Below are 24,954 nucleotides of genomic sequence, written 5' to 3'. Positions count from 1 at the left end.
TGGTTGAGAGGAAGAAATGAGAAAATTCTCACAGAATGTTTTAGCACTGTGCCAGGCTCCCCAAAGCTCAATAGATGCTATGTAGTTCTCCTGCAAAACTGTGGCCCTGGTGACTCTCTTGTAAACCAGAAGAAATCCTTAAAAAAACAGTCCCTAATAAAAGCTACAGAAATCTCACAAGACAGGGTGGGAAAGAGGCTTGGGCCTCAACTAATAGAATGCTGTCCATCATGGCATACCACCCCACATCATCAGACAATAATAGGCTTTGAAGGGGCAGAATCAGAAACTTTGGCTTTAGACTCTTTGTTGTAGATTCTTAGCACACGGAACATAAAGGTAATCCTCATGGATGTCACTAGAGGTGGCCTGCAGTCAAGGCTGGAACTGATGAGGGGAACCTCCTCTATTGTAAAGAAGTAGGATGCTTTGTGTATGGATGTGAGAGTTGGACCATAAAGAAGGCTGAGCATCAAAGAATTGATGCTTTCAAACTGTGGTGCTGGAGAAGACTCTTCAAAGTCCCTTGGACTGCAAGAAAATCAAACCAGCCAATCCTAAAGGAAATCAATCCTCAGTATTCATTGGAAGGACTGATCCTAAAGCTGAAGCTTCAGTACTTTGGCCACCTGATGCGAAGAGCTGACTCATTGGAAAAGACCCTGATGCTGAGGTTGAGGGCAGGAGAAGGGGATGACAGAGGATGAGATGGTTGGATGGCATCACCAAGTCAATGGGCATGAGTTTGAGCAAACTCTGGGATATAGTGAAAGACAGAAGCCTGGAGTGCTGCAGCCAGTGGGGTCACAGAGTCGTACACTACTTAGCAACTGAACAACAACAATGATGCTTGGGGCCGATGTAGTATAGGCAGGAGCCCTGCAGGCCAAGAGGGTGTCTTCCAGCCACAAGGTTCAAAGACTCCATGTGAAGAGTCAGTGGCTGGGTTTCCCCCAGTGGGGAGGGACAGGGACCAGCTTCCTTATCTCCCCAAGAGAAACTTTGGATCTGGGGGACATGGCAGGAATGAGAGGAAACTCAGCTGGATGCCAGGGGAACAAGGGGAGACCCCTAAGGCCACTGGAGCAGATCTAGGATGGGAAGAATGCATAACAAAAGTCTGGGTGGACAGAGGCAGGAAGCTGGAGGCCCTGTGGCAAGCAGCAGATCCTAAGCTCTTTGGATTGTTGGAGCTGTGAGAAGACTTCCTCTATGCTGGGAGGCTGGTGGATACTAGACAAGATGTTTAGACCAGGCCCACCCCCAGCTAGTGCCCAGTGGCAGGGATTTGGAGAACAGGCAGCCCTGCTGAGTGAGGGCAATGCACACAACCCAGAAGGGACACACCTGGGGGTGCCAGCCCCTCCTCTCTTGTCTTATGCTGCAAAGATGGCAACTGCACGTGTGTCCCTGAGGTTGATGATGTACCACCAGCACAGAACTTGGCACTTGGGGGTGCCCAGAGGAGTGCTAAGGGGATGGGCTTGACCAAAAAAGGAATAGGGACCCCTGGTACTGACCATGGACTGGATTTTTCTAAGGAAAATCTGTAGAGTTCAGAGAGTAGAACAAAGTTAAAAATAAAAGAGGGTCTATTTTAGGCTCTCTTATCTATTGCACTAATCATCCTGACCCATTTTTGCAAAGTGCAGAGCATAGTTCTAAACAGGATTTTACTATGATCAGCCATTCAGGCAACATGTGTGCTGAGTGCCTAAAGTTTCATGCAGAAAGAGGTTCCAGGGGGGCCAGACATAGGTACACCCACAAGGAAATGAATGTTGACTCAATAACCTCATTTGGTCTACGGCAACCCTGTCACCATGGGGACAGGGCACTGGGAGAAGAGGGAACAGTGGGCAGGTTGGCCAAGGTCAAACTGATAAGCAGTTCATGATCAGACCAGGAAGTTCCTCTGGCTTTCCCCATGGCCGCCTCGATAGCCAGCTGGCCCAGCAGCTCACCATGACTCTTACAGAACTGACTCACTGATGGCATTTCCAGTGGCAGCTGCTGAGTGTCCGAGGGAGAGACAGGCTTCAGAAAACATGCAACAATGGAAAGCTCCTAACAACTGATATAAAATCAATCCAATGAGGAAATAGCACCCCACATAGTAATATCCCCAAGAGGCCGAGACAGATCTACACTCCTCGAGACTCTTTCTGGCACAGCCCTTGCTTCCCAGTTGTGGCTGTGCCTGCGTTTACATCCACTAGCCAGACTTGGGCCTCGGCCCTGTGATGCTCTCTGCCTTATTAATAAGAACAACAACAATACATTTGAGAACTTCTCTCTGCCAGGTGCTTTAAACATGCTCATTCAACCCTCCCATCAATCTGCTTAGGTCCATGATTTTTACCATTTCATAGATACTGAGAGTCGCTCAGCTCCCAAGTTTCAGAGATTTAAACTCAGTCTGTCTGATTCCAACAAGATGGCCTTTCTACTTCTCTCTGGTTGTCAGACTTGCAGGTGGCAGGGAAGAACTGGGAAGGCATTTAGTGAAAGAGGCCCCTAAGATATCCTGAGGCCCTGGGCAGCACTGTCCACAGATAGAGCTTTCTGTGATGATGCAAGTGTTCTGTGTCTGGCTATCCACCTCGGCAGCCACTAGCCACACATGGCTATAGGGAATGTGAAATGTGACTGAAAAATTACATATTAAAAAAATTTATTTATTTATTTATTCTTGGTTGCGCTGGGTCTTTGTTGCTGCACATGGGCTTTCTCTCGTTGCTGTGAACAGAGGCTACTCTGTGTTGCAGTGCGTGGGATTCTCATTGCAGTGCCGCTCTTGTTGTGGAGCACAGGCTCTGGGGGCACAGGTTTCAGTAGTTGTGGCTGGCGGGAACTAAGCGTCGGTTCAGTAGTTGCGGCACATTGGCTTGGTTGCTCTGTGGCCTGTGGAATCCTCCCAGACCAGAGACCAAACCTGTGTCCCTTACATTGGCATGTGGATTCTTACCCACTGTACCACCAGGGAAGTCCCCTGAGCTTTTAACTTAAGCTAAATAGCCATATGTGGCTAGTGGCTACTGTAATGGACTAATACCGAGGGCTGTGAGGAGAAACCAGCAGGATGACACTAGGTCAGGATCTGTGCAACTCGTGCATTTGGGTCATAGGAACAGGACAGGGAATTGAAAATGGCTGGGGCCCAAGCTGGCCTGCCATGAGCTCGGGCCTCAGTGGGTGAGCCCTCTGCAGTCACCTCTAGACGTGGGAGCTGAGACATTAAATCACGGAAAAGAGGGAGGGAGGAGTGGGCAGGGAGAGGAGAGAGGAGGGGCTTGGAGAGTGGAGGCAGGTATCAGATGAGTTCACCCGAGGACCCAGTCCCTTGTTCTCTGAGCTAACACCGCATGAATGCAAAGGAAAGAAGTCTTCTCAGTGTCAGCTAGTGGTTCTGCCCCGAGGGGAAGCAGTTTCCATTCCCTCTGCCAGGTGCCCTAGACTTCCTGTGAGCTGTGTGCACCTCCGTCCACATCCTTTTCCTTTGTTTGCTTTGGAGCATCCAAGCAGCCTGTGCCTCATCCTGGGAGCTGGAAAATAAACATCACCGTGGAGACAAACTTACTTGGCTCCACTTACAGTGGCTGACGGCCTGTGATTTTCTAATTCAAAGGCCCTTTGCTTCTGTGAACATTGCCCTAGAAGACTTGCCTAAGCATTGCCCATGGAAAAAAATATTGGAAGCCAAGGGCAATAAACTGCCTGTGATCAGAAAGACTTGGGAAGATCCCTGACAAGGCATCAGAGGCAACACTGAATAGGACAGCCTTATGGGCTGCCTTGGCCACTCCACTTTTGGTTTTGCAAACTGAATATGCCCCTCCGCCCGCTGCTGCACTCTGCAGATGTGGGGGTAGTAATGCAACACCAGAAGGGCCTGAGCAACTTGCTCCAGAGGGGCGTCCTTGCCGTGGGCCTTCAAGGGCTGGGATGGATTTGCCCTTTGTAAATGTCCTCATGCTGCCTTGAGCCTGGACGTCTGGACCAAAAGGGCAGGAGGTTGATCGTAGGAGTAGTCACAGGGAGTAAAGGGCCTTCCCAGGGTGTGATGCTGAGACGGGACAACCAACTCCTTCCGTGTTCTGATCATGGAAGGAGAAGAAGCAGTGTTTGCGAAGTTTGCAAGACCTCCCTGAGGTTCCCACACCCTGGAACCTTCCATCTGTGCTTGAGCCTGGACTAGGGGCTGGAGAGGGTCAGATGAGGACACAGGTGGCCACGGTGCTATGTACAAATCACCCAGAGCAGGCCGTGATCAGTCAGGCTCTTGATTCTGGGAACTACAGTGAGGTCAGAAATCCCAGTGGACAGTCAGAGCAGGTTAGCCTGCTCCAGCCAGGGGAGCCTCAATGATGTGCCCAAACTTGGCTGCCCCACGAGAGGTAATCCCTCTGTGATGGATGGCTGCACAACAGGTGCCGAAGATGAGGTGGACATGGGAGAGGGTCTAGGCTCCTGCAGGGTTATGGATCTGGAGTTGGTCCTGGCCCACCAGGTGCCCCGAGGCTAGGGTATAAGGAAGCTAAGAGCTGTGTTATTGGAAATCTGGGCTCCTATGTGGCAAAGCCAAGGCAGTCTGCTTTACTGCTGGACGTAGTAGGTTCAGTCCAATCTGCCTGCCAGACCCTGCACTTTTGGGGTGATGCTCAGTGTAATAGGGGCTCAGATGGTAAAGACTCTGCCTATAATGTGAGAGACCCAGGTTCTATCTCTGGGTTGGGAAGATCCTCTGGAGAAGGAAATGGCAACCCACTCCAGTATTCTTACCTTGAGAATCCCATTGACACAGGAGACTGATGGGTTCCTTGGGGTCACAAACAGTTGAACTAACACTTGCACTTTCACTTACAGAGCCAGGTACCAACCAGTCAGAACCACATGCAGGCAGGTTCATGCTCTGTCCTGGAGCATGGTTGTTCTAAAAACTCCACCAGCCTCTGTGTCTGGGGACCAGGGAACTCTGACTGCTCTGGCAACCTTGGTGCCCAACTGGATTTCCTGGGAAGGCTCTGGGTGGGTTGAGGGATGCTGGGCCTCAGGGCTACAACACTGAGTCCAGGAGAACCGTCATTTCTGCTCTCAGCGGGAGCTTGGTGCTCATGTGATGGCCCCTTCCTTCCTGGCCTGCAGTAAACCTGGTCAACTGCAGCCTGGTTGGGGATGAGCAGAGCTGTGTAGCTCAAGGCTGACACAAGCCTGTCCCAGTTCTCCTTGTCAACATGAGTCTCTACCAGCCCCTTGGGCTGTGCCCTTCCCAGTTCTTTTTCCAAATGAAGAACTTGAGGATCAAGGGAGGAAGCTCTTCCTAGACCAAACGGTGGGGCCCATCTGAAGTTGTTGTTTAGTCTCTAAGTTGTGTCTGACTCTTTTGCGACCCCATGGATTGTAGCCTGCCAGGCTCCTCTGTCCATGAAATTCTCCAGGCAAGAATACTGGAGTGGGTAGCCATTTCCTTCTCCAGAGGATCTTCCCAACCTAGGGATCAAACCCAGGTCTCCTGCTTGGGAGGCAGATTCTTTACTACAGAGCCCCTCATCTGAAGAGAGTGGAGTCATTTCTGGGTTTGCAGTGAGGAAAGGAATTTAAATTGGGGCCAGGCTTCCAGGGTGATTGTGAGAGGAGACAATACTTGCTCTCCTGCCCTTCCTGCCAGCTCCTCTACCCACATAATGCTACCTCCCACTTCCCCCTGCCCCCCTCTCCCTTTCTTTTACTTTCTGGGAATGCACAGGAACATTTCCCAGAGAGAACACGTAAACCTCAGCAAAGCCCACTACAGTGTCCCTCTGCAAATATTTGGAGCAGCTGCTTTCTTCTGCCTCCCCAGTCATGCTTTTTATCGACTGCAATGCCAGGGCCACAGGTTGTGATTCTGTGGTGAGAATCAATTTCATAGATGTCAATAAACTAAGAGGAGGATTAATCCGGACTCTGAACATGACAGCTATTTTGGGTCAAGTCTACATTTCACTCCTGAATGGACTCTGGCTTACCCCTCCTTTCCCTGGTTCAGCTCCTTAGCTTTCATTTTGAGTTCACACACTGAGTTTGGCCATGTGCCTGGGTAGAAGCCCTGGGTTAATTTCCAACCTTGGGGGCCTTTCCCCCTTATCACCCCTACTGTTCAGCATGAAAACCAAACATTATGGAAGAGAATTTGAAAATACATCATGTGGAATTGTGCCTGTCTCAGAGCAACAAATTCTGTTAGGTTTCCCCCTTCGATCTGCACCCATGTGTGTGGTGGCTGGACCTGGGAATTCTCTTTATGGTCTATTTATTCAGTTAATGTTAGATGCAACTCTGTGTGGCCTTTGAGTCTTCAAGAGCATCATTTCCACTGGCTGCAGAATGTCGTGTCGAGTGGGTAGACATGCATTATTTAATCACTTGTCTTCTGTGCACATTATCACTGGAAGCCAGGTCACCTGATCTGATTTTGGCTTATAACACACATTTGCCAGTCCCAGTGCAAGGAGGTGCAAAAGTGGAGCCAGATTTCAGATGCATTTATTCATGAAATATTTATTAATTGTCAGTTAAAAACATGCCACGGGGGAGAGAACAAGGTTTAGGGGAGTAAGAAATGTGGCCCTAGATACCCAGTGGCTTGAGAGTCTGGTTGGGGCAAGGAGACAGAACACCAGGTCTCACATGATGGATGGATGAGGGGGTGGATGTTAGGGCTTCTGATCCCCAGGGAAGTTATATTATAGCTGGTTCTGAGAAACTAGATTCTCAAATAATTGGGACTTATCTTTTAAACATTGATGCATCCTCACTGAGTTTTTTTTTCTTTTAAGCAACTAGTTTTTTTTTTTTTTTTAAGGTTTGTTTATTTTTGACCGTGCTGGGTCTTCACTGCTGCTCCTGGGCTTTCTCTAGCTGGAGTGAGCAGGAGTGACTCTCTAGTGGCAGTGTGTGGGCGTCCCACTGCGGTGGCTTCTCTTGCTGTGGAGCGTGGGCTCTAGGCATGCAGGCTTCAGTAGTTGCAGTGCACAGGCTCAGGAGCTGTGGCTCGTGGGCTCTAGAGCACAGGCTCAGGAGTGGCGGCACATGGTCTTAGTTGTCCTGTAGCATGTGAGATCTCACTCGATCAAGGATCAAACCTGCGCCTCCTGCACTGGCAGGCAGATTCTTCACCACTGAGCCACCAGGGAAGCACTTCCAATTTGTTACTGATGATAAAAGTAATAAAGTTAGAAACTATCTTATTGGGTTGGCCAAAAAGTTCGTTTGGGTTTTCATACCAAAAGTTTGCTCTGGAAAAACATGAGCAAACTTTTTGGCCAACCCAATACCTAAAAAACAAACAGGCAGACATTCTAGGAGCTTTTCCTATCTTCACTTCTATTTCAATCATGTGCCTACTGATGGTTCTAGAGTAGGAAGGGAAAAGATGTGGAGGTCGAGCTGTACATGGGGAAACTGGGGTAACTGGGACTCCCCTCCATTGTGTGCATGGGCTAGGGCAGGGAGGCTGCAAGCCATTAATATGAGAACAGTAACTGCTTTTCACAGAGCTCCTGCTTCAAGACAGACACTGTATAAGGCACTTTATATGAGCAAATATGACTCTATAACAGTATTTTATGGTATAGATAATTCTTTTCATGATTAAGAAGAGTTTGAGAATTAGAAAGGGCTTCTCAAGTGGCGCTAGTGGTAAAGAATCCACCTGCCAATGCAGGAGAAAAGGGTTGACCTCTGGATCGGGAAGATCCCCTGGAGAAGGAAATGGCAACCCCTCCAGGATTCTTGCCTGGGAAATCCCATGGACAGAGGAGCCTGGCAGGCTACAGTCCATGGGGCCCCAAAGAGTCAGACATGAAATGATTCCCTAGAGATGACTTCTCTTCTCCAAACCAGGTAGCTGCATAGTATTTCATGTAACCTCCTTTCTAAAGAGGGATCCCATGCATCTTTGCCTTTCAGAATAAAACGGTAACTGGATAGCAATCTAGACCTAGGAATGCAAGAGAAATTATATGGAACAATTTTAGAAAGCTCTCTTAAAGTCATTTACTTTTCAATGAGAGTATGTACTTAGAGCTGAAATTGATAAGCATGTATGGTTAGAATTAGTACTTAAGTTTATTTTGGTCATTTTCAAAAGACACTGTACCTTTAAATTACCATACCACATCAGTGGGCTCACAACCTGATCTCATCTCACTCCCTTTGCCAGTAGATTAAAGACTAGGCTAAAAAAAAAAAAAAAAAGACTAGGCTATTTACAGACTTTCTGCTCTGTCTTGAAAAGTCAGGAGGCCAGACCAGAAACCACTGCCCAGCAAATCTTGGTGCTAGATCAAGGTCTATGCACTGAACTGGCGGCTAGATGTGTGTGATGAGCAGAAGGGGATTTGAGGGACCCTGGGTGAGCATTCCAAGGGGCAGGGGAGCCTGGACCTAGTTTTTACAATTTGACTGTTGTTTTTCTTGATTACTGCAACAACATATTCATAGTCCTATAAATCAGAACCATAGGTTTTGTTTTCAAATGGGCCTTGCTCATGATGATGATTTATTCTGAGTCTGTCATGAAACCTACATCTGATTGGATGATGAACTGCTGTCATGACCACCCCTTGGAATATCCCTGCTTCACACTCAATCAGTCCTGCCCCGTATTGTTATATGTTCAGAGGAGCTTCAGTGGCAGTTTCCTCGGAAGTCATGTGCACCACACCTGACCCCCACATATAGTGTGACATCCAGTCTGTAGGTTGATGTACTTGGAACTTTGATGAATTTGGAGCTAGAGATGAATTTAGGAGTCCTTGGCATATGGAGGGGAGCTACACATCTCTACAAAAATAGGTGAGGGGACTTCCCTAGCTGTCCCGTGGCTAAGGCCCTGAGCCTGCAAGACAGGGGGCCCGGGTTCAATCCCTGGTCAGGGAACTAGATCTCACATGGCACAACAGAAGGTCAAAGACCTGGCACTGCCAAATAAATAATTTTAAAATAAAAAGAGTAGGTGAGGTCACCAGGGGTGTGGGCAGAGGGGGAAAGGCTGAGATCTGTCTTGGGGCAGCCATGCTTGAGCTGTCAGTAGAGGGCAGAAGGGTTGAAAGGCACAGTAGAAGAGATGGGCTGGGGAAACACAGTGCCTCAGGGCAAAGAAGCAGAGGGTTTCAAGGAGGGAGTGAACAGGAGGGCCCCGGCCAAGAGGCCCAGGCTGTATGGAGCCTGCTGGGACTCCCTTTGCTGCTTTTGTTTTTAAAATTTTACCCAAATCTTGGAAATTATCAATCCTATGTTGTGGGGACAGTCTTACAGTTTGTTTTTTTTCCAATTGTTTTTACATAGTCATTAGAATATGATATGATTACTAAAGAACATTTGGAAGAGAAAGTGGAAAGTAAAATTTTAAATACTTAATTTCCACCCTTTCTGAGCACACTACATGTTAACATTTTGGTACATTTTCTTTCAGCAGCTTTTGTAGGTTTTCAGTGGTTTACAGTTTTTTAAATTGCAATTATAATTCAACCATATATATATATTTATACACAATTTAACATTTATACCACAAGCATCAATCTAGGGTTGGTCTTTTAAAACATGGCCAACATCATTCATACTGCTACAAAGGTCAGCACCCACCTTTCAATTCAATCATCTTCATTAAATTCCTCTTTTCTGTTATATATATTTTGGTTACTTGATGTCAGGTACTGAGAGTAGTATGTAAATTTATGCCCACAACTGTCTTCATCTTGTATTTCTAATGGTAACAGGTTTTTGCCTCAAGTATTTTGATGCTAAAATACTAAGTGTACAAATGTTCAGAACATTTATGCTTTCACAATTGCTCCTATGAATATAAAATTACCCTTTTTATCCTGCTTGACGCTGCTTTTTGCTTCAAATTGTTCTTTGTCTGACAGAGCCTCTCATGCTTTTTCTTTTGTTTGCATTTACCTGGTATAGCTTTGCCTACTCTGGAATCGTTTTATTTTAGGTGAGTCTCTTGTATTTATTTAATCCGAGAGCCTTTGTCTTCTAACAAGGGAATGGGAAAGACTTTTCATTTATTGTCCAATCATTTCGGGTGGCCTTCTGTCATCTTGTTTTGTGTTTTCTGTATTTCATTTCTTTTCTGACTTTCGTGAGCCATAGCTGATGCTTTCTTTTACCTTCCGCAGTGATTTGGAAGGGAGACATCTTGTTTCTCACTCCACTGGTCTGCATCCTATGGCTTCCAACAAAGTCTTAATTTGTCTGTGTTTGGTTTATAAGCAGCTCTGCTTATCTCAGCCTGGCCCTTAGCATCTCTGGGAGGTGACACCCTCTGCACAATAGCTGAAAGGCCCTCTGTTGATTTCTTTGTTTGTTCACTCTGGGAAGGGAGTTCCCGCATAGCTGGGCAGGAGCTTCTCTCCAGAGGAGGTGCCCCATGCTTCCAGCAAGATGGAGGGACCATCCAGGCTCTAGCCAGCAGGGGTTGGGGGGTTGGGGCGATGATGGTGATGAGAGAGTGCAGGAAGTATCATTATTGCTGCCTGTGGAAGCCCTGAGAAGAAATGCCTGTTGGCCTTTGGTTGAGAAAAGTGGCCTGAGCAGACCCGGCCCAGCTGGCAGGGGTGAGCTCTCTATAGAGAAGAGTGTCCCAGGGCTGAGGGACCAGAGTGAGGGTGGGTGGGGAATGGCAGACCGGAGCTGGCGGGGTCTAGCCTAGACAGGTGGTTCAGGGCCTGTCAGTCTCCAGCGTGAAAATTCTCAGGCACATAATTTTTTTTTATATTCTTTTCCTAAAATTGAAGTATAGTTAATTTACAGTGTTGTGGGCACATAAATTATTATGCTTGTTTTGGGAATTCCCTGGCAGTTCAGTGGTTAAGACTCATGCTTCCACTGCAGGGGACACAGGTTCAGTCTCTGACTGGGGAACTAAGATTCCACATGCCAAAAAATATTGTGTGTGTCTGTGTGTGTGTGTGTGTGTAGGGCGGGGGTGGGTGTGCTTTTTAAGACATGTAAATGGAATTTCAGTGAGGGCTTTCTCAGGGCCTCAATTTGTCTTCTCTCTTAGCCAGGTATTTCTCCCAGGTATTCTCTCTATGGGGTAATTAACAGCTTTAAATGACTTATTTGAATTTAAACACTCTGGCATTTTTTAAATTTATGCAAGAAAGTTGCTCCTCTGTATCCTCTACCACAGAGATGCCAGTTCCAGAGATGACAGTACCACAGCCACAGATGGGGGAGGGCTGGGGTCTGGGAAAGGCAGGTGGGGCTGCTTGGGGAGGACAGTCTGCTAAAGCCAAGAAGGTCTCCAGAGGGAGACAGGACAGGCTGGACTTCATCGTTGTCTGTTTTTTGCTTTTCCCAGCTTTGTAGAGAAGTAATCACACGTGACATGTGTAGGTTTTAACGTGTGTGTATGAACAGTGTGATGATTTGATACATGTATATGTTGTTAAATGATTATCACAAGGCTTCATCTTCTGTAGGACCTGAGAGGCGACGGTGGGGCTATCCTACCACCAGGGATCCTCTGCCTGACAGGACCCAGGCTTTCCTCAGAGTGGCCAGAGGTCAGAAGACCAGCTGGTGAAAAGGGGGGTGCCTGCACTGGTCAGAGCTTTGACAGGGCCAGCCTGGCTCCTGGGGAGGGTGGTGAGCCAATAACTACTCAGGAGAGCTAGACCATTTCCATCAGACACGAGAGGCTGACACCTCACAAACACCATGTTTCTTTGGGACCAGCACCTCAGCTGATCCTCTGGGAAGCCTTGGAACATTAAGCCAGAATCAAGAGGTAGCATCATCAGGGTCTAGACAAGCAGGTGCCAAGGAGGGACAAAGCCACGCCTGGCCACTGGAGTCAAGGTCATCATTCTAATCTCCCTGCTGCTCAAGACCCACATGGTCACAATGGCTACTGTCCAGCTCTTGGAGCACCAGATGAAGAAACAGGTCCAGAGATGTAGACGACATATCCAAGGTCACTCAACAGGCTGATTCCAGTTCTTCACAGTATTTCAAAATATTTTGACACATTTGCTTTTCTTCTTCATATGAATTGGTGTAAACCCTCTGACTTAGGTGTTAATGTCCAGACCCAACGTGTGTGTGTGTGTGTGTGTGTGTCTGTCTGTGTGTGTGTATGATTCCCGCTGTCAGTAATAGTCGTTCCAGTGCTCTCTGCTCATCCCTCCATCATACCATTTATCTAGCTGCACGGGAATTATCTGTGTGTTTGTCCTCCTGACAGGAATGAGTACCTAAAGTACTTTTCGCTGTTTTTTATATACAGTAGGCACACATGAATTTTGTTAAATGAATGTTGATGAAATCACTGTCTACTCACTATAAACAGATAACCACTTCTTGGCTCTATTAAATATCCAATCTTTCTATGATCAATTAATTTAAAATTATGTTCTTCTGAAGGTGAATAACTGAAAAACTCTGCTAAACTGACTGTGCCTGTGAGGAGCATAGCTGCTTGGGCCACACTGCTTCATGGAGCTCCTTGTGGCAGCATGCTCTAATTGCAGGCAAAGGGTCTCAAGAATGGGTCTTTCAAAGGAGACGTGTAAAGAAAAAAACATTTTTGCTGAATGTATGCAACAGGTTTCTGAAATACACCAGCCTATGCCTTCTTTGCCCTCACTCTGCTACCCTAGAGTCCATAGTTGGAATCCCAGCTGCTTCGATTTGGTTAGCAATATTTCTAAGATACCTCTTTGGCTCAGCGGCTGGGCTACAGGTGAGGCAGCACTCATAAGTAAACAACACAAAGTAGCCGTGTTCATTTTCACATTTCCTACTCTGTACTCCATGTTCTGCTTTAGATTCAGTTAATCCCCTAAGGACAGGGACTGTGTCTCATTCACTTCCATCTCGCCAATGCTTAGTGCAGGGCTTAACACAGAGTAGGTGCAGGGGCTGTGCTGGGAATGTCTAAGAATTGGCATGTCAGAGCTTGGGGCTCAGAATGATCAGGTAAAAGAGACCTGGCTGGTAAGCTGCTCTGAAGAAACTACAGCTCTACTTTCTGATACCCAGCCATTCCAAACATCCATGGCTTTATTATTATTCTGACTTCTCAATTTGATGTTATTCTTCAGAAGTCACCATTCCACTCTGTCACTCTCAGTGTGTGTGGACACACATTAATCATTACTGGGGTCAGTGACCAGATGAGCCCTTAACATTCCGTTACCACGTGTTTGTCATTTCTTATTAGCGTTATGTTTGTAATCGCTAGGGACTTCTCCCTGGACAACCTGTCAAAATCTGCATGGCCTTGCCAAACTGTGGATTTATCCTTCCAGAAGCGTGGAGGGCATCTGGAACTCGCATGACTTTCCAGAGGAAACGCAGTGCAGCACCATGATCTCTTTCATCTTCTATCATCTTGCACATCAAAACTCCCCCTCCACTCATCAAGGGACTCTTGCATAGCTGTGAGTATTACCTCCCCACTGCCTCTCACCCTTCACAGAACCGCAGGTGCCTCTTGCAAGAAGTGCCGCATCCATGTCCCTCTCCCTTCCTGCCTTTGTTTTCCATTGTTATTAGAAGCGTAGCCATGGAGAGAAATCTGGTGGTCAGAAGTGACTGCAGCCATTAGAAAAGATAGATTTACCTTCTCATCTGACTAAGGAGAATAGGTCTGGTGTCTAGTCCCTGCAGTTTGCAGAGAATAAGCTGAACAATTTCAAGATGGCAAGTCTCCCCAAAAAATCCCTTTTTGTGAAACAAACTCTTTGCATGGGAGGGGTTACTGATTGACAGGTGCTGCATCCCGAATGGGCTGTGGGGTTCACAGTGACCCCAACGCAGGCTCTTACAGCAGCCACTCTGGGAGACAGCCCTTCAGGGCTGTCACTGGAGAATCATGAACCAAAAGATAATACCGCCTGCCTCCTGGAGCACAGAGAAAAGGTCTCAGCCCAGGGGGTGAACCTTCTGCCTCCTCCTTCACAGAAAAAGCCCTCCTTAGCTTTATGCCTGGACTTGGGCACTCTGCTTGGAATATATGCTTCCTGGCAGCTCACACTGCCTGTCAGTTGACATAGGCAGTGACCCTTGTAGCAGACCTCCCATCCTTCTCCTGCCTAGAGCTTTTGTGAAGACTGAATGAGAGACAAGTCCATGCACGTTCTTTAAAAAGCAAAGAGCACTGGTAGGAATGCTGGATGAAGTGCTATCTGGCCACACCCGCCACAAGCTCTGGCTTTGGGCATGCTTGATGAGCGCCTTCCATACTGCAACAAAATGCCCCATTTCAGTGAGATGCCCCAAATTGGTAGTTTCAGATTTTACAACCCTTTCTTTGTCTATGAACTTCTTTTTGGCCAACACTTGTTAGCCATAGATCTTCTGAACCCTTATTTCCAAACATCCATTTCCTACTGAAACTCTCTTCTCCATTTCAGGGCCTCCAGAATACACCACCAGCATCCCCAGCCCTGTTTCTTTGGTCACAGCTTTTCCCTGCCTGCCCTCCCCACCCTACTTACCCTTCAGAGCTTCTCCATGTTGTCCCCACCCTTGAAGACCAAGCAGAAGACCTCGCCTCAAGCTGACCCACAAAACACCCTGCCCTCCTTCAAAAGAACTTATTGTGTTTCTGCTGACCTTGAGCCAGGGAGGTAGTAATCACACTGGTTAAGGGGAGGCGCCGCAGTCAGGTTGCCCACTTCTTACTGCTTGTGTGACCTTGGGCAAGTTACTGGAAGTTCCTGGGCATTGCTTTCCTCAGCTATAATAACAGGAGCTCTTTTCTACATCTAAAGGGCTGAGCACAATGCCTGATGCACTGTAACCACTCAGTAAAGGAGAGTTAGCATTATCCTAAGAATTTTCTTTATTTGTTGCCATGTAAGGTTGTAACAGCCCAGGAAAAGTAGATTTCATTGCCCCAGATGATGAAAATGAAGCTCAGAAAGGTTAAAGCACTTGCCCAAGATCACATATTTGATCATGGAGCTGAGATGCAGAGTCAGGCCTGTCTGGTTGAGATCCACAGCTTTGGCACTGCCATAGCCAACCCACCTCAATAGGCCTCCTATGGCTAGGTCAGCCCTTATTCCTCAGTTTACCCTTCATGTGGGCCTTCCTTCTATCCCGAGCCAGACCCTGGATTCCTCCAAAGCAAGGTTTCTCAAATCTCCTCACCCCAGCTATGTATCATTCAGTATCTGTTGAGTGGACAAAAAAGTGAATGGATGGGGAAAATACATTTCAAGACCAGACTCTATCCCTGAAGAACCTAGCCCTGGTACTTAAGTCCATGGTAGTCAGGGGTCTCTCAACAGAACCAGGGTGAGCCCACCTCCAGGCTCTTCTCCACATCAGCCTGCCCACCACACTGATCCAGGATTTCTGACTGTGTCTCTCTCCTTCTAAAACACCTCCAGGAATTCCTGCACTTCCCGTGGGACTAGTCTATAGGAAGGAGTTTGGTTCCAACGCGGTCTGTTAACATAAGTCTTCACTGAGCTTAACATGTATTTCTTTGATCTGGAAAGCAAACGTTTGGAAAAGAGATGGTAAACGATAGCAATGATATACTCGCTCAGAGCAGTGCAGTAAAGAGACCACGGCCACATTCTCCTGGAGCTATGGTTTCTGGATTTACATCCCTTTATTTTCAAAGTAAAACTGCATGTAAAGTGCTCTATATACCAATATCAGAATGTTAGAACTTTAAGTATCACAGAATGATACTTAAATGATACAAAATGATACCATTTTGCTGCTTGCCTCACCATCCCAGAGAAAGAACCTCACCTGAGTTAACTGGACAAATGAGAACATGAAAGATGGGGAGGTGTGCCCCACATTATTGAGACCCAATGTTTTGGTGTAGACACAATCAAATGAAACTGTCCTTTTAGCTTCCATAGGGACCAGGCAAAGATGAGGAGTGAAGCAGTAGCGTTATCGAGAAAACCGTGCAGGTTCTGAATAGAAACTTTTCTGTTATAGAACACCTGAAATCCCAGTTAGGCATAGCTGTCATTTTTTGAGTGCTTAAAACTCTGTGTCTTGATCAAGGCCAATGGGTGGCAGAGCAGCTTTGACCTCACATATGTCTGACTCCTGTCCAGCATCTTTCTCCTAAAGCACAAGGCTCTCATTTCCCCTGAGGAATCTTGGAGTCCAAGAGACTTAGAGCTCTTCGGTCATCTGTTATACGTACCCTCTAATCATCCTCTTCCTCAACTCATTAGCCGAAGTCAAGCCCTGTGCATAATTCAGTTAGCTGATTTGTCTATTCATCATATGCTTATGTAAATGGCTTGAAATATTTCCCCAGTATTCTTTTTAAAATATTTATTTGAATGGAGGATAATTACTTTACAATATTGTGATGGTTTTTGCCATACATCAACATGAATTGGCCATAGGCATACATGTGTCCCCTCTCTCCTTAACCCCCCTCCCGCCTTGCTTGTCACCCCATCCCTTCAGGTTGTCACAGAGCACTGACCTTGGGTGCCTTGTGTCAGCATCAAACTCCCACTGGCTATCTGTTTTATGTATGGTAATGTGTATATTTCAATGCTATTTTCTCAAATCATCCCACCCTCTCCTCCCAATGAGTTTAAAGGTCTATTCTTTATGTCTGAGTCTCCTTTGCTGCCCCTTCGTAGGAACACTGGTACCATGTTTCTAGATTCCATATATATGCATTAAAAATATACAGTATTTGTCTTTCTCTTTCTCCCCTAGTATTCTTATTGGCAAGAAAATGGGGCCCACATCAAGGTAATTCATGAGCTTATACTTGCAAATGTTTTCAATCATGTTTTAACTAGTAGTAAATCTTTTGCTTGATTTATCTGAAAATTGTTTCTCTTTCTCCTGCCTCTGTCTTGTAAGATTCTATGAACCCCTTCTGTTGATAACAGTAGCTAAGTAAAAAGAAACAAATGAAATTAATTTTAATATCATTTATTTAACTGAATGTATCCAAAATGTTACTATATTTTATCCAAAACATTATTGAGCTATTTTATATTTTTCATACTAGCTTTTAAAAATCTGGTGTATATTTTATACTTAAAGCATTAGTCTCAATTCAGACCAGTCTCAGTTCAGACTGGCCATAGCTCAAGTGCTCAGTCCACATATGGCTATTATACTGGACAACACAGATATAAATAGGCATTCTCCTTTTCCTATCTCATCTATTTGTTTTTATTTCAACTTTAAATTTAGATTTTGCATTATGATTGGACCATAAAAGGCTACCTTAATGGAAATGTGCCCTTTGGATAATGTAATAAAACATAGCAGCTGTTTAGGACAGCAGAAAGACCATACCTTGAAAGAAAGTGAAAGTTGCTCAGTCGTGTCTGACTCTGGGACCCCATGGACTATACAGTCCATGGAATTCTCCAGGTCAGAATACTGGAGTGAGTAGCCTTTCCCTTCCTCAGGGGATCTTCCCAACCCAGGGAACATACCTCAGGAGTTCTAAAATCTAGGTTTCAGTTCTCACAACTAACTGGGGCTGTGGCCAGTGGCAACCCTCAACTTCCCTCAGCCTCTTTCCTCATGTTAAAAGAGAGGTGATGGGGATTTCCCTGGCAGTCCAGTGGTTAAGATTTCATGCTCCCAATGCAGGGCATGCAGGTTCAATCCTTGGTCGGAGAACTAAGATTCCACATGCCATGCGTGTGTGGCCAAGAAAAGAAAAAGATGATGGTTTGTGATTACTGTTTCTTTCCATTTCTAAAAATCTCTTTCTGCTTACTGCACACACCCTTTCCAGGGTTTCTGCAGCCGTTTCCTCTTTCCAGGCACAATTTTTGTGTGACAGGGCTTATCCCAAGCTGGAGAAATGTGATTCCTGTGCCCAGCTCTGTGCCTGGCATGCTGTAGGCACAAGAAAGGCTTGTTGAATGAAGGAAAATCCAGTTCTCTGAGGGACCCCTGGGCCTCTCAGTTTTTGCTGGAGTAACTATAGCAGCCTTAGCAATTAATTATACTCTTATTTCCTTTCTCATATTAGCCTAAAATCCTGACAGTCTAAGCTTTCTGAAGGGTAATAGCCAGGATTAGAAACCATTTCCTGATCCTGTTAGCCAAGGAGATGGTGCTCAGCTATAGGCATGGCTGCCTAGAGACCCCCGCAAATGGTCTCCCTCTTATTACATGCTGTTCTGATGCTGAGGAGAGTTAATTAATGACTCTAAATAAGAAAACAATCAAATCTGTCTACAGTCATATGAGTCAGAGCAGACCCAGATGGGGAGCCAGTCCTTGGCCTCCAAGTGCCCTGGGGGGAAGCAATAGCAGCTTTTGCTCGACGTCAGAGCCCTGCAAAATCCCAACCTAGAAGGGGAAGGAGTTGCTCAAAATGGCTTGGAGACCTAGCATAACATGAAACAGTTTCTTAAAAGGCCAGGCCCCCTGCCTGGGTGTTGTGCACACTGAGCTCTAGGGAGAGGAGAAAAAGCACAAGCCTGTTTCTCTCTCCTCTCTTTAGACACCCAAACCTGCAGCAACTGCACGGGCAGTCCTCAGGCACAGGCCTCCTGTGTGTGTTTTGGAAGACCAGGGCAATTGGCATTGCCACCTGGAGGATATGTGGCTTGAACCCTGTCAAGCCCCAAACCTGCCCACCTTCAGGACTCCTGTAGCCACATATGGAAGTGGAACATTGGTTGTGATGACATGAGGGCAGAAATGTGATGTTTCCCTGAGATTAGGTGAGGCTCAAAACAGTGAAAAATTTATTTTTGTGTTAGAAAGTTTGCTGTGAAAAATCTGAGAGTGGGAATGGGTGGAAGAAGCCTCTTAACAATATCCAGGTGTTCTTGGCACTGGAACAGGATGCTAGCAGATAAAGATAAGCCCTACTTCTTTAGCTCTATATGAACTCTGTTGAATAATAACAGCATCCTCATGGTTCTCTCTCTCTTCTTGCATGCTTGGCTTCCTGTGAAACAGTTCCATGCTGGAAAGAAAACCCAGCACCACTGGCCATGAGGGTCATATACCTTTCTCCTTCTTTGGTAATCAAGTTCAGGTTAGGAGCCCTTTGTCAGGATAAAATGTAATACGTATGTGACAATAGGCTTGCTCAGTTTGAAAGGACTCTCTGTGATTTATGTCTGAATCTTAGTTGGGGCCCAATTTAATTCCTGTAAAATTTGGTTAGAATATCTGAAAGGACATGACAATACTTCAATATTTCTTCTACAGTAGCAATAGGCAAAAAACTAGTGGTAAAGAGGAGTCTCTGGAGTTTTAAGATATCCAGATGGGAACATAAATGTTGCTCCTTCTGATCTATATAACCATGGGCAAACCTCTTTCTTCTCGAAGCTTCCTTTGCTCATCTTGAAAGTGGGAATAACAACACCTCCCACCTCATAGGACTCTGAGAATTAAATACATTCTTACATGTGAAGAGCCTGACTCAGAAATGTTTCCTCTTATTATTAGCTTGCAATTCTTTAAATAGGGACTGCTGCTGGGTCCATTCAAAGTGAGGCAGTAGGTCATCTACAGCTATGTTTCTCTTGTTCCATTCTGTGACCAGCTGTGGGGAAATCCTCACAGAGGCCTTGGTCCTCAGAGTTTGCTCCTACTCCATGCCCTAAAACTGCTTTTTCTCTAGGCGGGCTGAGGCCAGTGCTCCAGAACCTTGGACAGCTCCACTCCTTAGGGACTGCTGAGCGCCCTAAGGGAGCATGAAGGACTTGGGGGATTTTCCCAGAAGGGCTGCATTAGTGTGGGGATTTAGGGATCCCAAGGACCTCAGTCTCACTCCCAGAAAGTGTACCAGTGACTGCATGTTCAGATTCTTCAACACAACCAGCCCTCCTCAGAAACCCTATCCATAAGAGTTATCAAATCATCAGGGCCTTTCCTTCTCTCCTAAGAACTCCAAGGATTTTTTTTTCTTTTTTGAGCCCAAGAAGAACAGAAATACCACCCACATCTTCCTGTATCCGCTGATATTTACTTTGTTTGGCTTCAGTACAAGGATTAAACCTTCTTGATTAACCTTGAGTGAAAGTAATAATGTATGAGCATGAAGAAAGGCTTTATAAGACAGAGACCCATGTATGAATTAAAAAAAAACATAATGTCATTGCCTGTATGTGATGTTAAGTGACAATCTCTAATCAGGATAAGCAGGTAGTTCAATTTATGAGATAATTTATCTTTTTACTCTCCAGTGCAGAACACAACACACATATGCAGTCACCTTCTGAACAGGCAAGGAAGAGATTAAGTCCTATTTTTACTTTATGATACTGAGTCATGTAGTTCAATGCAAATCACACGGATGCCAAAGTAATAACAATAACAGGTATTTAAATATCTCTTTTACTTTAAGGAGCACTGAAGAGTTTGTGGCTGCCTGAAATCACATTAGAGCAACTCCAGGAGAGGAGATGTGTGTCAGCAGGTGGGCATTTAAGACTGAGCATATCCCATCCATCCCCCCTATTCCCACCATTAGGCCTGGAGGAGCCAGTGTTTACTAGTTCTTTGCATTTAAAAATAGCACCCTAATACCTGAGTCTGATACTTTCTAGGCCATATTGTTGATGAGAAAAAGAGAGTATATGTTTGAAAAATATGCTTTTGATTAATAATGAGGAAGAGGGGAGGATAGAAGTAGAATAGGAAGAAAAAGGAGAAAGGAATTGAAGAAAGAGAGGAAAAGACAGGAAATATGCTTAAACCTCCCTGAGCTTGATGAATGCTTTTCATGCATTTTTCTCTTAAACAGATTTAATGTCCACCCTCAGTTGGATGAAACCTTGAACAAAGGTCTTTAGGCTCTCTTTAAATATTTCTATATGGGGGAGGATAGTGGCTGTTTCATTGCTTGAAGGAACTGCAGACAAGAACTTCAACTCAGGACTCCAAAAGCAGACAAGTAGCCCCCAAATGGTTTTTACCTAACAATGCCCACACCCACCTGAGCTTTCACAATGCGAGGGAGTGTTCGTTGCCAAATTTCAGCTTGGTTACACTTCTGCCCAGCAGAGGTCGCTGTGGACACTTGTGGAGACGCCAGGTATGGCGGCTCTGTCATAACTGTTCTTCCTGTAGTTCCATTGGCCACTGTCTACCCCTCATACGGGACAAGAGTCTCTGGTGACAGCACCTTTGCTGTCAAAGTCCTCTATAACTGAGGTCACTTGGTGGGAGTGGGCAGGTTTGGGAGGACTATCCTCATCCTGTAGGTTATCTACCCACAGTGATATCTCTGTCATGGTCGTGCCTTCACCATAAGTGTTTGGTATTACTGAGAGCCCACCTGTCAACTGACCAGCAACTCCGGTCTCATGGCCCTTGCAGATAGAGGCCAAAGTGACAAAAATTGTCTTGCCACACAATCTTGCACCCGCCCCATAAAGGATTCTGCTGATGAGCTCTCCAAGCTCCACTTGTCAGCCCAGGATGGTGGGGAGCAGAGTTCTGGTCCTCAGGGCAGCCCATTACAGCAGGATAAGGTTTCTGAGGGATGGGAAGGGGAGGGCGCTGGTGAGGATATCAGGGTTAGACCCAAAGCACCAGAAGGGCTGACAAGAGCTCCACATTCTTGTGAGGCCCCACTTTCTGGGCCACACCACATGCACATGCTCTCAAGCTACCTCCAACTTGAGGGCATGCACTGGGACCCTAGGTCATTACTGTGGCCTGAGAGTTGAAGGGATGACTACCCTGCCCCCACCCCCACCATCCAAGGCCAGTAGTAGTTGATTCTTTTCACACACAACCAGCTAGATGCACAAGCTCACCATGACACACACACGAACACTGGAGCACACATTGGCACCTCACCCAGGCATGCACATTCACACTCACACTCGGATCCACACCATCACCCTTGCAAACACACTGTGAAACATACACACACATTCGAATCCTGGAACCAAATTTGACCCAACACCGGCTGATGGAGTGGGGTTAGGGGGTCCGGTCAGGGTGCCCCTACCGACCCCTGGCCCACTCATGCATCCTGAACCCCGGGTCCCTCCTCACGAGGAGGAGCCCCTTAATTGTCCAGGTCCTCGTGGTCACAGGTCTTGAACGCTCCACAGAAGGGACCCTTGCTACCGTCGCACACACGGCATTCTGGGTGCCGGACCAGAGAGGGTGGTGGTGTGCGGGGAAGAAGGGTGCGGGGTATAGTGCCTTGCCCGGCGCAGCCTCCTCCTCCCTCGGGATTTTCCATCCCGGCTCGCGCGGGCCCGCGGCAAGGAGCGAGCGCGCTTTGTCTCCCGCCTGCTTTCTCGCACGTTTCCGCAGAAGCTCCCTGCGCCGCGCCCGAAGTCCCCCCACCCCTTTCCTGGCCGCGCCCCCCGCCCAGCCAGTGGCGCAGGCCCGCCAGTGCGGCGACCGCGGCTTTGTCCTCTCGCGCGTGGATTCGGGGGCCGAGCGCATGCCTGGGACACAGGTCTCGGCAGTCGGATCTGAGGCGCGCCCCTCGCCGAGCGGAACAGCCCGAGGGTCTATGGGGACGGGGCGGGTGCGGGGGTGGGGGGCGGGGAAGCGTCTGCCTGGAGCTCTAATGCGCTTGAGAGAGGACCAGCCCCATCCCGCCCAGCACGTGCCCATCCAGGTCTGACTACCCGCTGCGGTTCAGGAGCCCGAAGGCGGGGCGGGGCGGGGAGGGTCGTCTCAACTTAGGGCCCCTGGCCTGAATCCAGTTAGAGAGCGACAAGAGGATAAAGCCCGGGAGGGGAGAGGTCGGGAGGGGGTTCCTCGGTCCCTCTTACTTTTCCCCACCACACACCCCACCCCCAGGCCACTCCGACCTTAGACACGGGGCCTAGATCGCAGAGGACCCGGAGAATCCGTCAGTGCGTTCCTGTCCCAGTGACTCCTAACAGGGTGGGGAGGGGTCTCTCAGCCTTTTCTCTTCACATCGCACTCCCCCCTACCCCTCCCACCCCCCCGCAATAATCTAGGTGGGTCCAACTGGGAGGGGGAAGAGTCTTCTGTCTCCATCTTCATCCTGTTCCCGCCCACCCCTCTTTCACAAAAACCCTAGGCTTCAGGGGAGGGGTGGGTGCGAGGAGGGGTCTTTCTGACATCCTCAAACAGCCCTTCCTCAGGAGGGTCTGAGCAGAGGAGGTGGAGCACCGCAGTTTTATCCATCACATCCAGACCCTCTTTGTAACGTCAAGCAGCCGAGGTATTGTGGGGAAGGGTCCTCCTGCCTCCGAATCTTTCGTCCCGGAACACTCCCTACCATCCTCAATAATCCAAGCAGCCTCGACTTCAGGCACAGGCTGAGAGAGTCTTGGGTCTCTCAACGCTCTCTCAGGAGAGACCGTGGTGCAGGTCCCCAGTCCTCTCCTCGCCCCTCACGCTCAAGAACCTCCTTCACCATAAGACAAAAACTAACCAAAGCTGCTCCGGTCCCAGGCACGGGGCCACAGGGAGACTCATGAGGAGCCGGTCAGCAGCTCTCCGGGACAGATGGTCTTGGGGGCGGCGAGGACTGGTCCCATCAACTCTTAGGTCCCCTCACGCCTCGGTTCCTTCCTTCCCCAATAAAACAAAAGCGAATCCAGCAGCACCGACCTCAGAGTGGCGGGAGGGGTATCGCCGCCCGGCAGCGCACCCAGCTCCTCTGGGCTCCTCACGGCTTCAGCTTCCAGGCTATGGCTCTCGCGGCGGCAGCGGCGGTGACGGCTGCGACCGCGGCTCTCCGGTCCAGAGCCTCCCTCGGACTCAGCACCTGGAGCTGCGAACAGCTCCGCGCCTCATTCCGCTGTCTCCGCCTCCTCCGTGCCGCCGTAGCCAATGGCGGCCTGGGCTCCGCCCAGGAGGCCGCCCATTGGGGGGGTGCCATCCCCACTCCCTTCGGCCCCGCCCGCGGGGTTCCTCTGTCTCTCCTACAAGACCGCATCCCCGAGAGACCGCCAGAATTTTTGCATAGCCTTCTGGAACTTATAGTCCTTTAGGGACGCAGAGTGGGCTCATGCATCGGACAGGTAACGAGAGATAGACTGCATTTCCCAGGGTGCATTGACGAAACCGAGGCGCTGAGGAGGGCGGGAAGACTGTTTCTATAGCAAAGGCGGCCAGTTGGGAATGGCTGATGGAGAAATGGGGCAGGCCACGGGACCCTCGACGGATAGTGCGTGACTTTGGGCAGCCTCTTGGGAGGCCGTTTGCATTCTTTCTTCGCCTTGGTCCCCACACCAGGACTGTGGGCCTCATTTTTCTTATCTGGGAAGAAGGGCGTGGAGTCGTCTCCCCGCCCACACCCCACGGTGTTAGGGCAAACCGAGAGCGAGCCTCCGTTTTGCCCAGCAACGGTGAGAGAGGACGGAGACTTTCGGCTTGAGAACGGAAGGGGCGCGTTCTGAACTCTATCCCTTTGTTTTTGGCTCTGTCTTGTCATAGAGAGGCGCGTTACTTTTGGTCATTTTCCTTGGGCCATCAAGGCCTTCCCATCCTGGCTTCTGGCCTCCTTCACGCCCTTCCTCCCCGTACCGCAACATCTTTCACAGCGTAGAGAGAGGGCGCTTCTGCTTTTTTAAAAACGTCCACCAGGCTTCCCATTGCCTCTGGAATTAAACCACATTCCTCAGTATCAATCTAAAGGCCCCTCGAGATCTAGACTCCACTTTCTTGCCACGCTCTGAACTTCTCTGGAAGCTGGGACGCCTTAAGCACCCGTTCTCTCCCGTGGGTCCCTCCACCTTGGGCTCAGCCAACTCCTCACGCTCTTCAAGCCCCAGCCTAGACGCTGCCTCCTTAGTGAAGCCTTCCCAGATGCCTGGCTACTTATGACGTACCTCACCTTGTGTTTGAGCTGCACTCTCTACTTCCCTCATTCTACTTGTCTGAATATCTGTCTTCCACAGATAAGATCCACAGAGCAGGAACCGTGTCTTTTATTCACACTTAGAGTCCAGTGCCTATAGTGTCTGGCACATAGTACGTACTCAGTAGATACTTGTAGAATTGAAACTGAAT

General features: G+C 47.9%; 1 protein-coding gene and 1 long non-coding RNA gene across 2 annotated transcripts in view; one reads left to right on the top strand and one right to left on the bottom strand.

Moving 5' to 3' along the window:
- SMPD3 (sphingomyelin phosphodiesterase 3) overlaps window positions 1–23,674 on the bottom strand; it is an 83,827-nt gene extending 60,153 nt beyond the window's left edge. Inside the window, exon 1 of the mRNA XM_040253280.1 lies at window positions 23,551–23,674. The gene's annotated coding sequence lies outside the window, so the exon portion shown is untranslated. The remainder of the gene's footprint in view (window positions 1–23,550) is intronic.
- Window positions 13,213–19,823, top strand: LOC120872757. Its single transcript, XR_005723327.1, has 3 exons — window positions 13,213–13,439; window positions 16,717–16,752; window positions 19,616–19,823. It is a non-coding gene; the product is annotated as an uncharacterized LOC120872757 (long non-coding RNA).
- Window positions 23,675–24,954: the final 1,280 nt, after the last annotated feature.

Source organism: Oryx dammah, unplaced genomic scaffold (assembly GCF_014754425.2).
Source record: "Oryx dammah isolate SB20612 unplaced genomic scaffold, SCBI_Odam_1.1 HiC_scaffold_13, whole genome shotgun sequence".
NCBI lineage: Eukaryota > Metazoa > Chordata > Mammalia > Artiodactyla > Bovidae > Oryx > Oryx dammah.
The sequence above is the reverse complement of the archived record's forward strand: the minus strand, read 5'-3'. Positions and strand labels throughout refer to the sequence as shown.